General features: G+C 41.1%; 1 protein-coding gene across 3 annotated transcripts in view; it reads right to left on the reverse strand.

Moving 5' to 3' along the window:
• The window catches only part of LYPD1 (LY6/PLAUR domain containing 1), a 36685-nt gene that overhangs the window by 20566 nt on the left and 4022 nt on the right, over positions 1–12097 (reverse strand). The window lies entirely within an intron of this gene.

Genomic DNA, 12097 nt, shown 5'->3' on the forward strand with positions numbered 1-12097 from the left:
CACCATTGGTGATAATGACTGGTTTTCATTGTGATGGGAAGAGCTTATTACTGAAGGAATGTTTTTCCTTCAGTTTCAATGTCCATCCATGTAAAAGGAACTCAATTACTGTGACTCCTGGCCTCCCTATCTTTTAAATTTTCTCTGCCCTAAGGGAGGTGAAGTGACATATCTGATTGGTAAATTTGGAAAGAATAGATGGGGGAACATGCTGCTGATCCCTTTTCTGTTCCTTCTTGGAAGTGAGTGACTCACAGCAAACAGGTATTGTGCCCTGCTTCTCAGGGCAAGAAACTAACCATATCTGGCCTTGTCTGTGACTGGGTCAACCAGCCGATTGGGAGACGCCAATTTGAAAGCTCATTTGACTCCTATCCCAAAGTTATTCCCTCCAACTTAGCCTTTTCAGTAACAATGGTGATTATTTCAGTCCTCATCTGCCTTGTTCCTTGTTTTATTTCTTAATTTGCTTAGAATCTGGGTGAGAAAGAAGGTTGATAACCATTGGGCACTCATTAGACCCCAGTAGGTACCATTTGTCCCAGTTTGCACAGTGTCTTAGAACTTAATTCTAAAGCCATGATTCTCTGGGGGTTGAGAAGCATTTTCTAAATAAATCTTCTACAAATAGCCCCTGGACCTTGAGGATCACAGAAAGTCACCACTGAACATTTTTTTTTTTTTTTTTCCCTCTGCTGGAGGTCTTGAGCCTCTTGGTTGTATTGAGGCCCAAAGAGGATCTGTTACTCCCCTCCACTCCCCTACAGATGTACATACAACTTTGGGAAATCCCAGAGTCTGAAGCTACAATTCTATCACAAATGGCTTGCTACAAGCATGCTTTTGAAATGGATTATTTTTCCAGTTTTTTCACTTTAACCTCTGCCCCAATAGTCCTAAAAACAGAGGCATGGAGCCTGAGTTCTTTTCTCTCTGTGGACCATTCTGCATTTATCTTTTCCAATAGTTTCCTTTGCTTCTGCTCTTTTTCGCTGGTACAAAGACAGAAATTTCCAAACAGAGCCTTTAAATAGTCCATTACTTTTTACAGATGCTATGCAATTTAGCTTTAAAGTCAAACTTTTACAGCAAACTGCTACTTGTGTGAATGCCTGTTTGGAAGTGAGACTAATCTTTCCCTACTGGAAAAATATCCAACACTTACTCACCATAGCTACGATTACATCACAATAAATGTTCTATGCAGGACTAGAAATAGCTCCTCAAAGAAAAATGCTTGGGAACAGGTAATTGGAATGAACTATAAGCATTATCACTGAGCTCTGAAAGAAACTCCAAGAAAAAAGATCTTTGATCTGCATCCCAGTACTTTTTTTCTCTGAAAGAACACTGCTCAAGGAATTCTGACATTCTCTGCATTCTAATGGAGACAACTTGGGAAGTAGAGGCTTATCTCTACGTGTGCCTCATGACGGCCATGATGGCACCGTTTATCAGGGACAAAGAGAGAAGACCGAGAAGGTAGTTCTTTCCTGGACAATTTTGTGCTTTGTCTCTTAAGTACTTTTCCTTTGCCATGGATGTGAATATTTTAAAGGCCAAAAAAGCCCCTCCATTTGAGCTGCAGATGGCCACAGGAAGCAAACAAGAATGCTAACAACTCATTTTAAAAAGGAAAAGGGGAAGGAAGTGCCAAGTTCTACACTGCATATCCATACTGATGTTGAGCCCATCTTGGCCTAGCTGGTAGAACCGGAAATTCTGAATAATATTAAGGGGTTGCAATGATCCCTAAGGGTAAAAATAATGTGTTTGTTACAACAGCCACATCAACAATGAAATAGATATGAAGCAAGATACTCCAAGAACACATTTGTTTTCCTTGTAACAGGAATGTGTTAAGATCATTATTCAGAGGACTTTGATTACCCTTTTCAAAGTTTTTTTCGTGAGTTTAATTTTCAAGGCTGTTAACCTGTGATGTCAACTTAATTATAGCAAGCAAACAACCAACCCATAATGTATGATGCCAATTGTTGGTTTCACTTTAGTCTTGTATTAGACTTGAATTTCTTTGCTCATTTATAACCTTCTGAGGCAGCAAGGTTTCTGTGCAGTCACTTGCTTTCCCCCAGCCGGTGTCTTTGTTCTCCAGTTTGCCATGGGGGATTGGAGGAACAGATATTTATGACTTTTTATCTCAGTACTAACAGTGCCCTTCAATGATTTATGAAGCTGTGCTGTTGCCTTTTTAACCTTGATGTCCTTCTGATTATTGTACTCAAATGGTAACATTAACACAGTGGGGGCCCAAAGGTTCATAATCAGTTTCTCGCATACAAATTCACCCAAATGTAGGTAAAATAGAGTCCTTGGTGGCATAACGACTTCCACATGGAATGAACTGAGAACATCTAAGCATTTAACCGAAAGCACCCTTATATTTGTCACCACGAACATGGCCTTTTCTGTAGAAAATATCCTCACACTAAAATTTAGTTATACTCTTGTATCTCAGCATTGAGTGAACCAGAATTCGAGAATGTCATGTACATCTTGTGCAAAAGTTCAGAACAACACTTGTTAGTATTTGTTATATATGTGTTTGTCTTTTCTTCCAATGGGTGATAGTAATCCAGGATGAAGGTTTTTATGACATCACTGGGCTGTAGGAGCAACCCCAAGACCACCTGTGTGGACTATCTTGTTTCATAAACAAGAAATGTCTTTATGGTTTTTGTGCCTGCTGCTTGCATCCAAAAACATTCTTATGTGATACAGGAAGTGAGGTCTAGGGTGGAGGCAAGAACAGAAAGGTCTGTGGCAGCAGCAATGGCTGGTTGATTCTGTTAGGAAGTATTGCCCCAGAGACTGATGAAGGAATGGCAAATGCTACTTGAGGCCTAGGAGCTGTTTCACCCATCGCTGCTTTGGCCGTCCACTCGGGGAAGACACCCAGGTTTCGTTAATATCATGACAGTGATATTAATAATGTTCAACAAAGGGGGCAAGAATCCAAGCAATTAGTTGAATTCTTAGAGTCCAGGGAAAGAGTGTAGGGGCAAAGCAAAGAGCAGGAGAATAAAAACAAAACTTGTTTGTTTGCTTCCCTTTGTGGTTTAATTTGCCCAAACTGAATAGTTTAGAAGTACATCCTTCAGCTGAAAGTCTAACTGCCTGAGTCTTGTGGAACATATCTGTGTGAATTTGTAACTTGCATCATCTGTGTGGGAGAGGACTAGGGGCATATAACCATGTGGGGGGATTTTCTTTCTTTCCAAGGGAGCTGATGACCCAGGCTGAACACCCAGGGTAGCAGAGTTCCAGGTGAGGATTGGCCAGCGGTAACCTGGTCCTCCAGTTTCCTCAACCACCATGTAAGCTGGTGTTGTAGAGAGGGATGCGTGTGTGTGTGTTTCTGGAAACACTTCTATTCAAAGCAAAGCCAGGTCAGCCTTAAAAGCAAGCTGACCAAAAAAACTATAAAACCTGGGGTGGATTACATTTCAGAGTGGTTCCTTACAACTGTTACTAACAGGCATTAGTCAGCTATTTCTAGTTTAACTAAAAAGTAAAAGGTATATTCAACTTATCTTTATTCTATTTTTCTTCTTATGCTAATCATTTAAGCTCCTTCATTTCTGCTATAATATTTTGACATGGTGATAAATCTATCAGTTTTAGCTTGAAACTTGATTTCTTCAATATATTCAGTCAGCAAATAGTTATTGGGTGTCTCCATACCAGTGAGTAGGTGAGTGAGTGACTGTATGTGTCTGTGTAAGACAGAGGAAAGGTAAGCTAGAGGTAGGGAAAGAGAGAGAGGTGGCCAACAGCATCCTTTCAGGATCTCGTACACACAAAGCTGTGAATGAAGCTGTGGTTCAATTTGATTAGGAAAATACACTCTAAAACACTGAGGATGTGATGCCAGGCAAACTGAACTGCTGGCTGGAGAACACTGAACAAAGATGAAATTGTTTCGGGATCTTAGCCCACTCTTATGCAGAATGTCTCCTGACTTGCTTTATCCCTCTTTCCCTTACAACAGTCAGTGACAGGCTAAGTGGAATGTTATCCTGCCTCTCAGAAAAAGTTAACTAACTCATCAATCACCAGGTGCGGCCCCGCCTACTGCCTGCCTGCCTTTCCCTCTGAAGTCACGGAGACTCTTGAGAGAATCTTGAGCTGGCTTTGAAGCTGAGACCCCTTTGCACTGCCACTTTGGATGTCTTCACTGGGTGGCAAACTAGTCAACCCGCTAGGCTCTTGCTGTTTCTGAACAGGTTCTCTGAAGTTACCGGAGACCCAAGCGGTTTGCTAGATTTTGCATAAGCAATAAAACAGTGCATAAACTGCGTTGCCCAGCATCACTTAATACACCTGCTTCTGCTAATGCTCTTTGAAGAAGCCTCTGTGGAGGGCATCGCAAAGTGCTCTGCACATTCGTATTCAACCCGTGTGCAGCACGCACAGACCACGGCAGGCTGAGAGCCACATGCCTGGCGCTGCCCGCCTCCGGCACTGTCTCCAGTCACTCCACTGTGCTCACGAAGAAGTCCAAGAAATAGAAAAACATAAAAAGCTATTGTCCATGTCCAGTGAGAAATGAAATGCACTGGACCAAGTATCACAACTTCCTTAAAATAATACAACACTTTATTAAGTTTGCATCTGATCCTGTTCATGGTTTGCAAAGTCATAAACCCCTTGAAATCAACAGCTTGAGCCATCGCTGCTCTGTTCTATTTAAACACATCCTTTTAAAAAAGCAATTTACTACAAACTCTCTATGGTTTCACCTTATCTAAAACACTTAATTCAGTCCATCTCCTGCTTTGCTTTGTAATGTTGGAAGCAATCAGAAAATTGGAAGCAATTTATTAATAACAGAACATGCCCTACAGCTCTGGCCTATGAAAACAGTTTCTGAATCACAATGTAGCCACAAGTCAAATTCTGAAAAGAATTAATGGCACATCTCATAGTTCTTTTATTTGCCAGATGATTCATTCCAGATTTGATTGAGGCTCCTAAGTTACAGGTATGGTCTCTTTCGGTGATTCCAGGGTAGGAAACACATTGTCTTCTACCAGCAACTTTGTTCCAGCTCCCTGAAATAGTCACTTCTACCACCATGAAAACTACAAAGCAAGGAAGGATCCAGCATAGTCTTCTAGAAAAAAGTAACAGAGAAGAAATGTCTCGCAGTTAAATGAGTAAGGAGTTCTGCCTACACAAAGACCATAACCAAGTGATTTGGTTTGGGGGAGAAAAGCTAGACTCGTGCATGGACATGGTATTCACTGTAGATGACCAAGTCATGCCAGCATCTCATCTCCTTAACCAAAACCTTTCTTCAGAACCTCTCTCAACCTCCTCTACCCTCAAGCCTTCTCAAGGGAAGAAAGAGAAACGGACCTATCAAGATGCTTAAGCCCCCAGGAAAGAAAACCCTTTTCTGCACCACAGCATACTCCTCTATAAAGTGAAAGCATGGACCAGATAGATTAAGGTCTCTTCTAGCTGTAGAACTGTGGGATTCTTTAGGGCTGTGGCCTAAGAGTGAGGCCAGATGAGGGGCTCGGCATCTGGGATCACCGATAGGGGCATCAGGAATAGCCAATCTTGAGGATTCTTGTGGTTAAAAGAAACGAATTCAAGATCTCCTCAAGGGAAAACAGATGAATTATATAATAGATGGCTAAGAATGGACAGTCCAGTACACGGCACCAAGCGGATGTTTGACACCAGTTCCTTTGCCGAAAGCTCACTGGAATGGCTTGCTCTTGGCGCATGTTTTTAGTTCAATTCAGCAAATTGGCTAATTGGCCAGTGGAGTTCTGAGATTCACAGCCATGCTGCATCCCATTCCATCTCATCCTATCCCACTCCCTAAGGTAGGGATCTGCCAAACCTGAACTTTCTCTTCAGATACCTGCCCCAGCAGGAGGAAGGAAGCATTTAACTATGGAAGAAAAAAATAGGCCGGGTGCAGTGGTTCATGCCTGTAATACCAGCACTTTGGGAGCACAAGGCAGGTGGATTACAAGGGCAGGAGATCAAGACCATTGTGGCCAACATGGTGAAACCCCGTCCCTACTAAAAATACAAAAATTAGCTGGGTGTGGCAGCATGAGCCTATAATCCCAGCTACTCAGGAAGCTGGGGCAGGACAATCGCTTGAACCAGGTAGACGGAGGTTGCAGTAAGCCAAGATCACACTGCTGCACTCCAGCCTGGCAACAGAGCAAGACTTTCAATAAATAAACGAATGAATGAATGAATGTAGGAATTGGCATGGATGAGCCATAAAATATCATCCTAAGCAAAAGCAGCCAGCCACAAAAGGCCACACAGTGTGAGATTTCATTTACACCAGATGTCCAGAACAGGCAAATCCATAAAAGCAGAAAGTATATTAGCGGTTCCCATGAGCTGGGAAAGGGGAAAATGAGGAGTGACTGCTAAGTTTCTTTTGGGGTGATAAACTGTTCTTGAACTAGTACCAATAGTTACACATCTCTGTGAATATACGAAAAACCACAGAATTGTATACTTTAAAGGTGTATTTCGATAAAATTATTAAAAATACAAAAAGAGGAAAAACATAGAAAATGGCATGATAGCGCAAAAAAAAAAAAAAAAAAAAAAGTAGAAGTGAAAGATACTTGAATTCCTGTCCCACTGGCTATGTGATCCTGAGTAAATGAGGATGCTACTGTTAGGAACTAAAGGCTGAATTCAAGGACTTCCTCATTCTGAGAAATATAGAAACAGTGTACAAAGTAACCTGGACTACCATATCTGGGCCAGCCTTCATAGGCAGGTGTGGATAGTGAATGGGGCAACTCCTGGTGAGCATCCAAGACAAGTTTCCATGTCTAGTACTGGTTCCCTGAAGATGGTTATATTGACTGCACTTCTCACTCTCTAGCTATATCTCATAAGAAAACACGCAGCCTGTTTCTACATTTTATGAGGCAGGATGCTAAGCCCTGGGATATAAAGTATCTTTCAAGTTACCAAATGGGAAGAACCTAGAACATGGGAGTTCTCTCCCCTAAGGGAGCTGAATATACCTTCCAATGGACAAGTAAAAAAAAAAAATAGGGGTTGAGGTGTTGAGTCCTTTTGTACAGTGTGCTAACAAACCTTTGCCTAGTTTGGACCTAAGTTGGCCAATCTTTTCAGAAGGAAGGAAGGAAGGGAGGAAGGGAGGGAGGGAGGACAGCACACTGTTTCAAAGCCTGTAGATTCATATTTTTTGTTTCAGGAGTATATAAGGAAGGTAGATTTATTTTTCAAAGTTCAAAGGAAATGGTATGTTTTGTTTTCATACTTCGTTTCATGTTCACTTGGGAAAAATGCCCCAGCTTTGAAGCCTCTGTTTAAACTCATTAGGAAAACCATCAATGACAGAAGCTTTCATGCAATCGTAGTGGGAGGAATTAGTGTTATAGGAGAGCTGGATCAATCTTCAAATATTTCATCTATGGAGATGGGAGGTCAGCACTGGCTGCTTGTTCAGCTGGGAAGTTAACATAAACAAATACTTCACTCACTGGAGAGTCTGAGGGAAAGACATTTGATATTCCCCCTCTGAATACTTCCTCAGAAGATACATAAAAAAGATGGTTGCTTCTTGAGAACTAAGTGGTCAACTGCTTGGCAAAATGTCTTACCTCGAAGAGCAAGGTGTTTGTTCTTTTAGTGTCTGGAAAGGAAAAGAGTTAGGGATGTGAACATTCATGGCATAGAATCCCTTCCTGTGTAATTCTCAACTTCACTGAAGTTGACATGGAAACCCTTTTAACAGAGCTGGTATTAATGTATGAAGACAGATTTTTTTTGACATCCAAATTTTTTTTAAAGTTTTTATTTTTTTTATTTTGAGACAAGAGTCTGAGTCTGTTGCCCAGGCTGGAATACAGTTGCATAATCTCAGCTCACTGCAACCTCCACCTCCCAGATTCGAACAATTCTCTTATCTCAGCTTCCTGAGTATCTAGGATTACAGGCATGTGCCACCACACCCAGCTAATTTTTTTGTATTTTTAGTAGAGATGGGGTTTCACCATGTTGGCCAGGCTGGACTCAAACTCCCGACCTTAGGTGATCTGCCTGCCTAAATTTCCCAAAGTGCTAGGATTATAGGCATGAGCCACTGTGCCTGGCCTTACTTTAAAGTTCTGTAACCTGTTGAAGTCTCCTTTATCAAAGATAGAATGTGGAGTTTTGTTTTTTTCACTTTACTCATAGAGCATATTCCATAGCCCTTCTGATCAATTCAAAATGAGGTTAAAAGTGAGAAATTAAGGACTGCAGATAGAATGTCTAAAAGGAAGCTAACAGGAGAGGCCTGGTGGGAGGATGAAAGACAGGGGCAAATGGAGGACACTGGAAGATTAACAGAGACCCCTGCTACTTCTAACAAAGTCGTTCTGCGGGGATAAATCTTAGAAATATTCTTCATGCCTACAACATACCATGGATTAAACAGTTTGTGATCTCTATCTGTAAAGGGTGACTCAATATTTTCATTTTCCTTACAAGCATTGCATATGTGGGTGTATGCAAATATATACAGGTAAAAATGGAAAGGTATATCCACACAGAAATATATGCGTGTGTGTGTGTGTGTGTGTGTGTGTGTGTGTGTGTGTGTGTGTGTGAGTGCGCGCGCGCGCACACAGGCACTTGAGCTTGAGTGCATGCACTCATCTTAAATAAAACAATAGAGGAATAAAGGGGATATGACATAAAACTGAGAAGCACTGGGCCTCATTCCTACCAAGACCATCCCAAGGCCAAAATAGAGTCTTTTATTCTAAATCTTAGGGAAATTAAGCAGGCATAGACTTAAGAAAACACAAGGTGTGGTTAACTTTCCAATTCTTTCTGCTACGAGTGGATGACCAAGCATTTTTGTGACATCTAGTCCTCGCCATCCCTTAGTTAGCTCATGAGAAAATAAGGTATAAGACTAAACTAGGCAAGATATGAAGCCATCCCTTCCCAACTTAATGAGCAACTAACTAATCCAAAAGGAAAACAGCCATTACTTACACAGCCATAATGTAGATGCAACATGGCATATAAATCAGTAACTCTTGTATTGCAAAACAGACAAATAGATTAATGCATGTTGCAAAGGATGGGTGAAGAGATCGATTAGGTTACTGATTCAGACCATGAACTTTCTCTCAATATACTGCATTTAACTTTTAAATAAGGTTTAGGAGAACCTGTAACATTTTGCTCACTGACAGAGCTATATTTTACTAAGGGCAGAAATTGGTTAGTCTATAAAAATTAAATTATGCCCCTTTCACTGTATCTAGTCAAGAGGAAAAACTCTAATTACAAGATTGCACTGTCAAACAAATGCAAATTCACATTCTTTATTCCCTGGTTTAAAAATTCATACCGGAGGGGGCTTCTATTCTGAAATGAAAATCAATATTTCAAATATTTTGCAGAATGCAATGACAAGCAAGAGCAAAAGAAGTGTCATTATCAAGGGTGCTGGTAAACAGACACCAACTCATTAAGTGCAGAGCTGGTGAGAACAAGTCATTCGTTATGCAAACATTTAAATATCAATTCGTAAGGACAATGAAAGAAGCTGAAGCGAACCTTCCCTTCCCCACAGCCAGTGCCTTATTATTCCAAAAATGACCAAAGGGAAAAAGAGTGGTGGATAATAATCTCAGCACCTAATAGGAATGTCACTCTGGGGAATAGGTAAAGGTCAATTTTAAATGTACTTCCCAATTGAAAATTAAATGTACATGCCTCGAAATTCTTAAGAGCTGAGTTTGCAGACTTAGTCTAGAAAACTGAAGGCTGACGCATATTGCACGGCTGGTATTTTTTTGGAAGGAGAACACCTTTCATTACTGCTTAATGTCAGACTGGCTTAGTTCATTAAATTTTCTTAGTCAATTTAAAGCCCTGGTTTTTCTATACCCGTAAAAAATGCCAGTCTGCATAGCACTCAAACTTAAAAATCTCATGAGTTATTTCTCAGATTCTTTTGACGTCCACTTCATGGCCTGTCAACCTGGACTGTTAGGTGAACTTGGTAGATATGAAAAATGGTCTAAACCCTTTGAACTTTGCCTGGGCTATCTTTTCAGGCAGACCTGGCAGGATATTTTACAACATGCTGGCTGTGTGGTATTACTGCAAAGGTGCTGCCCTGGGAAGCAGGCTTCAAGTGCCTCTTAGTAACAATTGGCTGGTGAACTTGGACCAAGCATCTAATTTTTCTGGACCTTGTTTTCTTCCACTAAAACACAAAAAGGTTTGTTCATATCAGTTCTCAACTCGGGTCATCCCAGAGTCATTGGGAAGTTTATAAAAGATCCATGGCCAGATATACTACAGATGGGCTTCTTTAAGCGGGAATCCAGGCATGCGGAGCTGAACAAAACTCCCAGCAAGGTTCTAACATGTATCTTTAGGAGTTACTGGGCTCTTTCAGCTCTAGTGTGCTGAGATTCTCAGTACAAATATTACTGATCAAACTTAAAAGAAATTCTGACTTCAATTCTTAATAGCATCATTTAACAGGCATTACTTTCTCTGGAGTGGAGATGTTGACCATGTAATAGAATTACCTGCTGACTGGCTGTGGCATGAGCAAACAAGATCTTGAAAGAGGACCACCAGATTTTGTGAGATCCTACATGTACAACCCCCAGAAAAGAGCCAGATGCCCGGGCACACAATAAGAGTTAGCTCTTGTTACTGTGATGATTACACTACAATTGTGGTCACTTAATCAAAGTTTTAGGTTTGCTCTCTATCCTTGTTGGCAAAAAATTAATTTGGTCTCTAGTAAGTGCATGGACATAAAAATGGAAGTGCCTTGGAGGTATGAACTCTCCTGGACATGGCTCTTTTGATGCAGAAACAAATTCACTTAGCTTGCTTCTATGGAGTTTAGGCTTAGAATACCTTGCTTCCACGTGCACAGACCCAGGCCTATCATCCTTCCCTTCATAACTTTTGAGTTCATGAGCTGCTTCTGTTTGTCAAAGTTCACAACTGAAACTGCCTTATACTTGATTCTGTCTCTACCTGTTGGCCTATGACCTGTGGCCACAGCGACCTAGCTTGGAGACAAGGTGCCCACCTTGTCTGAGCTTACAGAACATGAACGACCTTAGGCAGGCACTTGAAGACTGTCTGTGCTGAAGTTCCTGTGGGTAAAATGGAAGTTAAAATGCCTGCTCTGCTTCTTCTCCAGAGTGTTTTTAAGGACAGAATGAAGCAAGACGAAAAACAGCACTTTGAAAATGGAGTGTGCGGTACTCATCTTAGACACACTTTTAGAGAAAAGGAATGTCTCTCAGAAGAAGGACCTCTTCTGACTCAAATTTAGCTTACATCCCTTCCCAACCATATCCCAGGTGATAAAACATGACACCCAGGTAAGCAGTGACCTTGCGGACTCTGAACAAAGTTCTCAACGTGTCCACAGTACATTCTCATTTTGTCTGGCTCTAAACTACTGGCTCAAGAAAGCTGCAAATATTTGAACATAACAATAAAGTGTTAACAGTGATTCTGATTAAAATCACGGCAGTCCTTCTGATAGGTAGAAAGGCAGTAAATTTTTCGCTCAGATAAAATGTAGGAAGGAAACTCACAAGCAGAAAAAAAAATTTGTTCAAATTATCCCTATCAATCTTAACTAAAGAATGGTCACTACATTTGTTTTGTTTCATATTATTAATAGGCCAAATCCCATGTGCCAAAATAATGCTTGCTGCATTTCTCCGGACAAGCCTTGAGAGCAAGTATGTTCAAGGCTTCCCAGAAGAGCGATTTTGGTGCAACAAATAATACCTATAAAAAACAGCCCTTACAACAGCACACATACCACATCACAGCACAGTGACACGCTAACATCTGCTTTCCAAATAGCCATGAGGATAGCAACACCACATTTCCAGGCCCTTCTCTGAGAAGAAATGACTTTCCCAACGTGCTGGCTTTAAAACTAGAGTCCTTGCTTTGACTTGCCAGTGGGTAAGGGGAATCATCTAACAGTTCTAATGACTTCACCAGGCTCTGCGGGCAGTTCACAGAACTAAAGGGAAGTGGGGGCTTTGGTTCATTCACT

This window comes from Cebus imitator, unplaced genomic scaffold (assembly GCF_001604975.1).
Source record: "Cebus imitator isolate Cc_AM_T3 unplaced genomic scaffold, Cebus_imitator-1.0 Scaffold95, whole genome shotgun sequence".
NCBI classification, from domain to species: Eukaryota; Metazoa; Chordata; class Mammalia; order Primates; family Cebidae; genus Cebus; species Cebus imitator.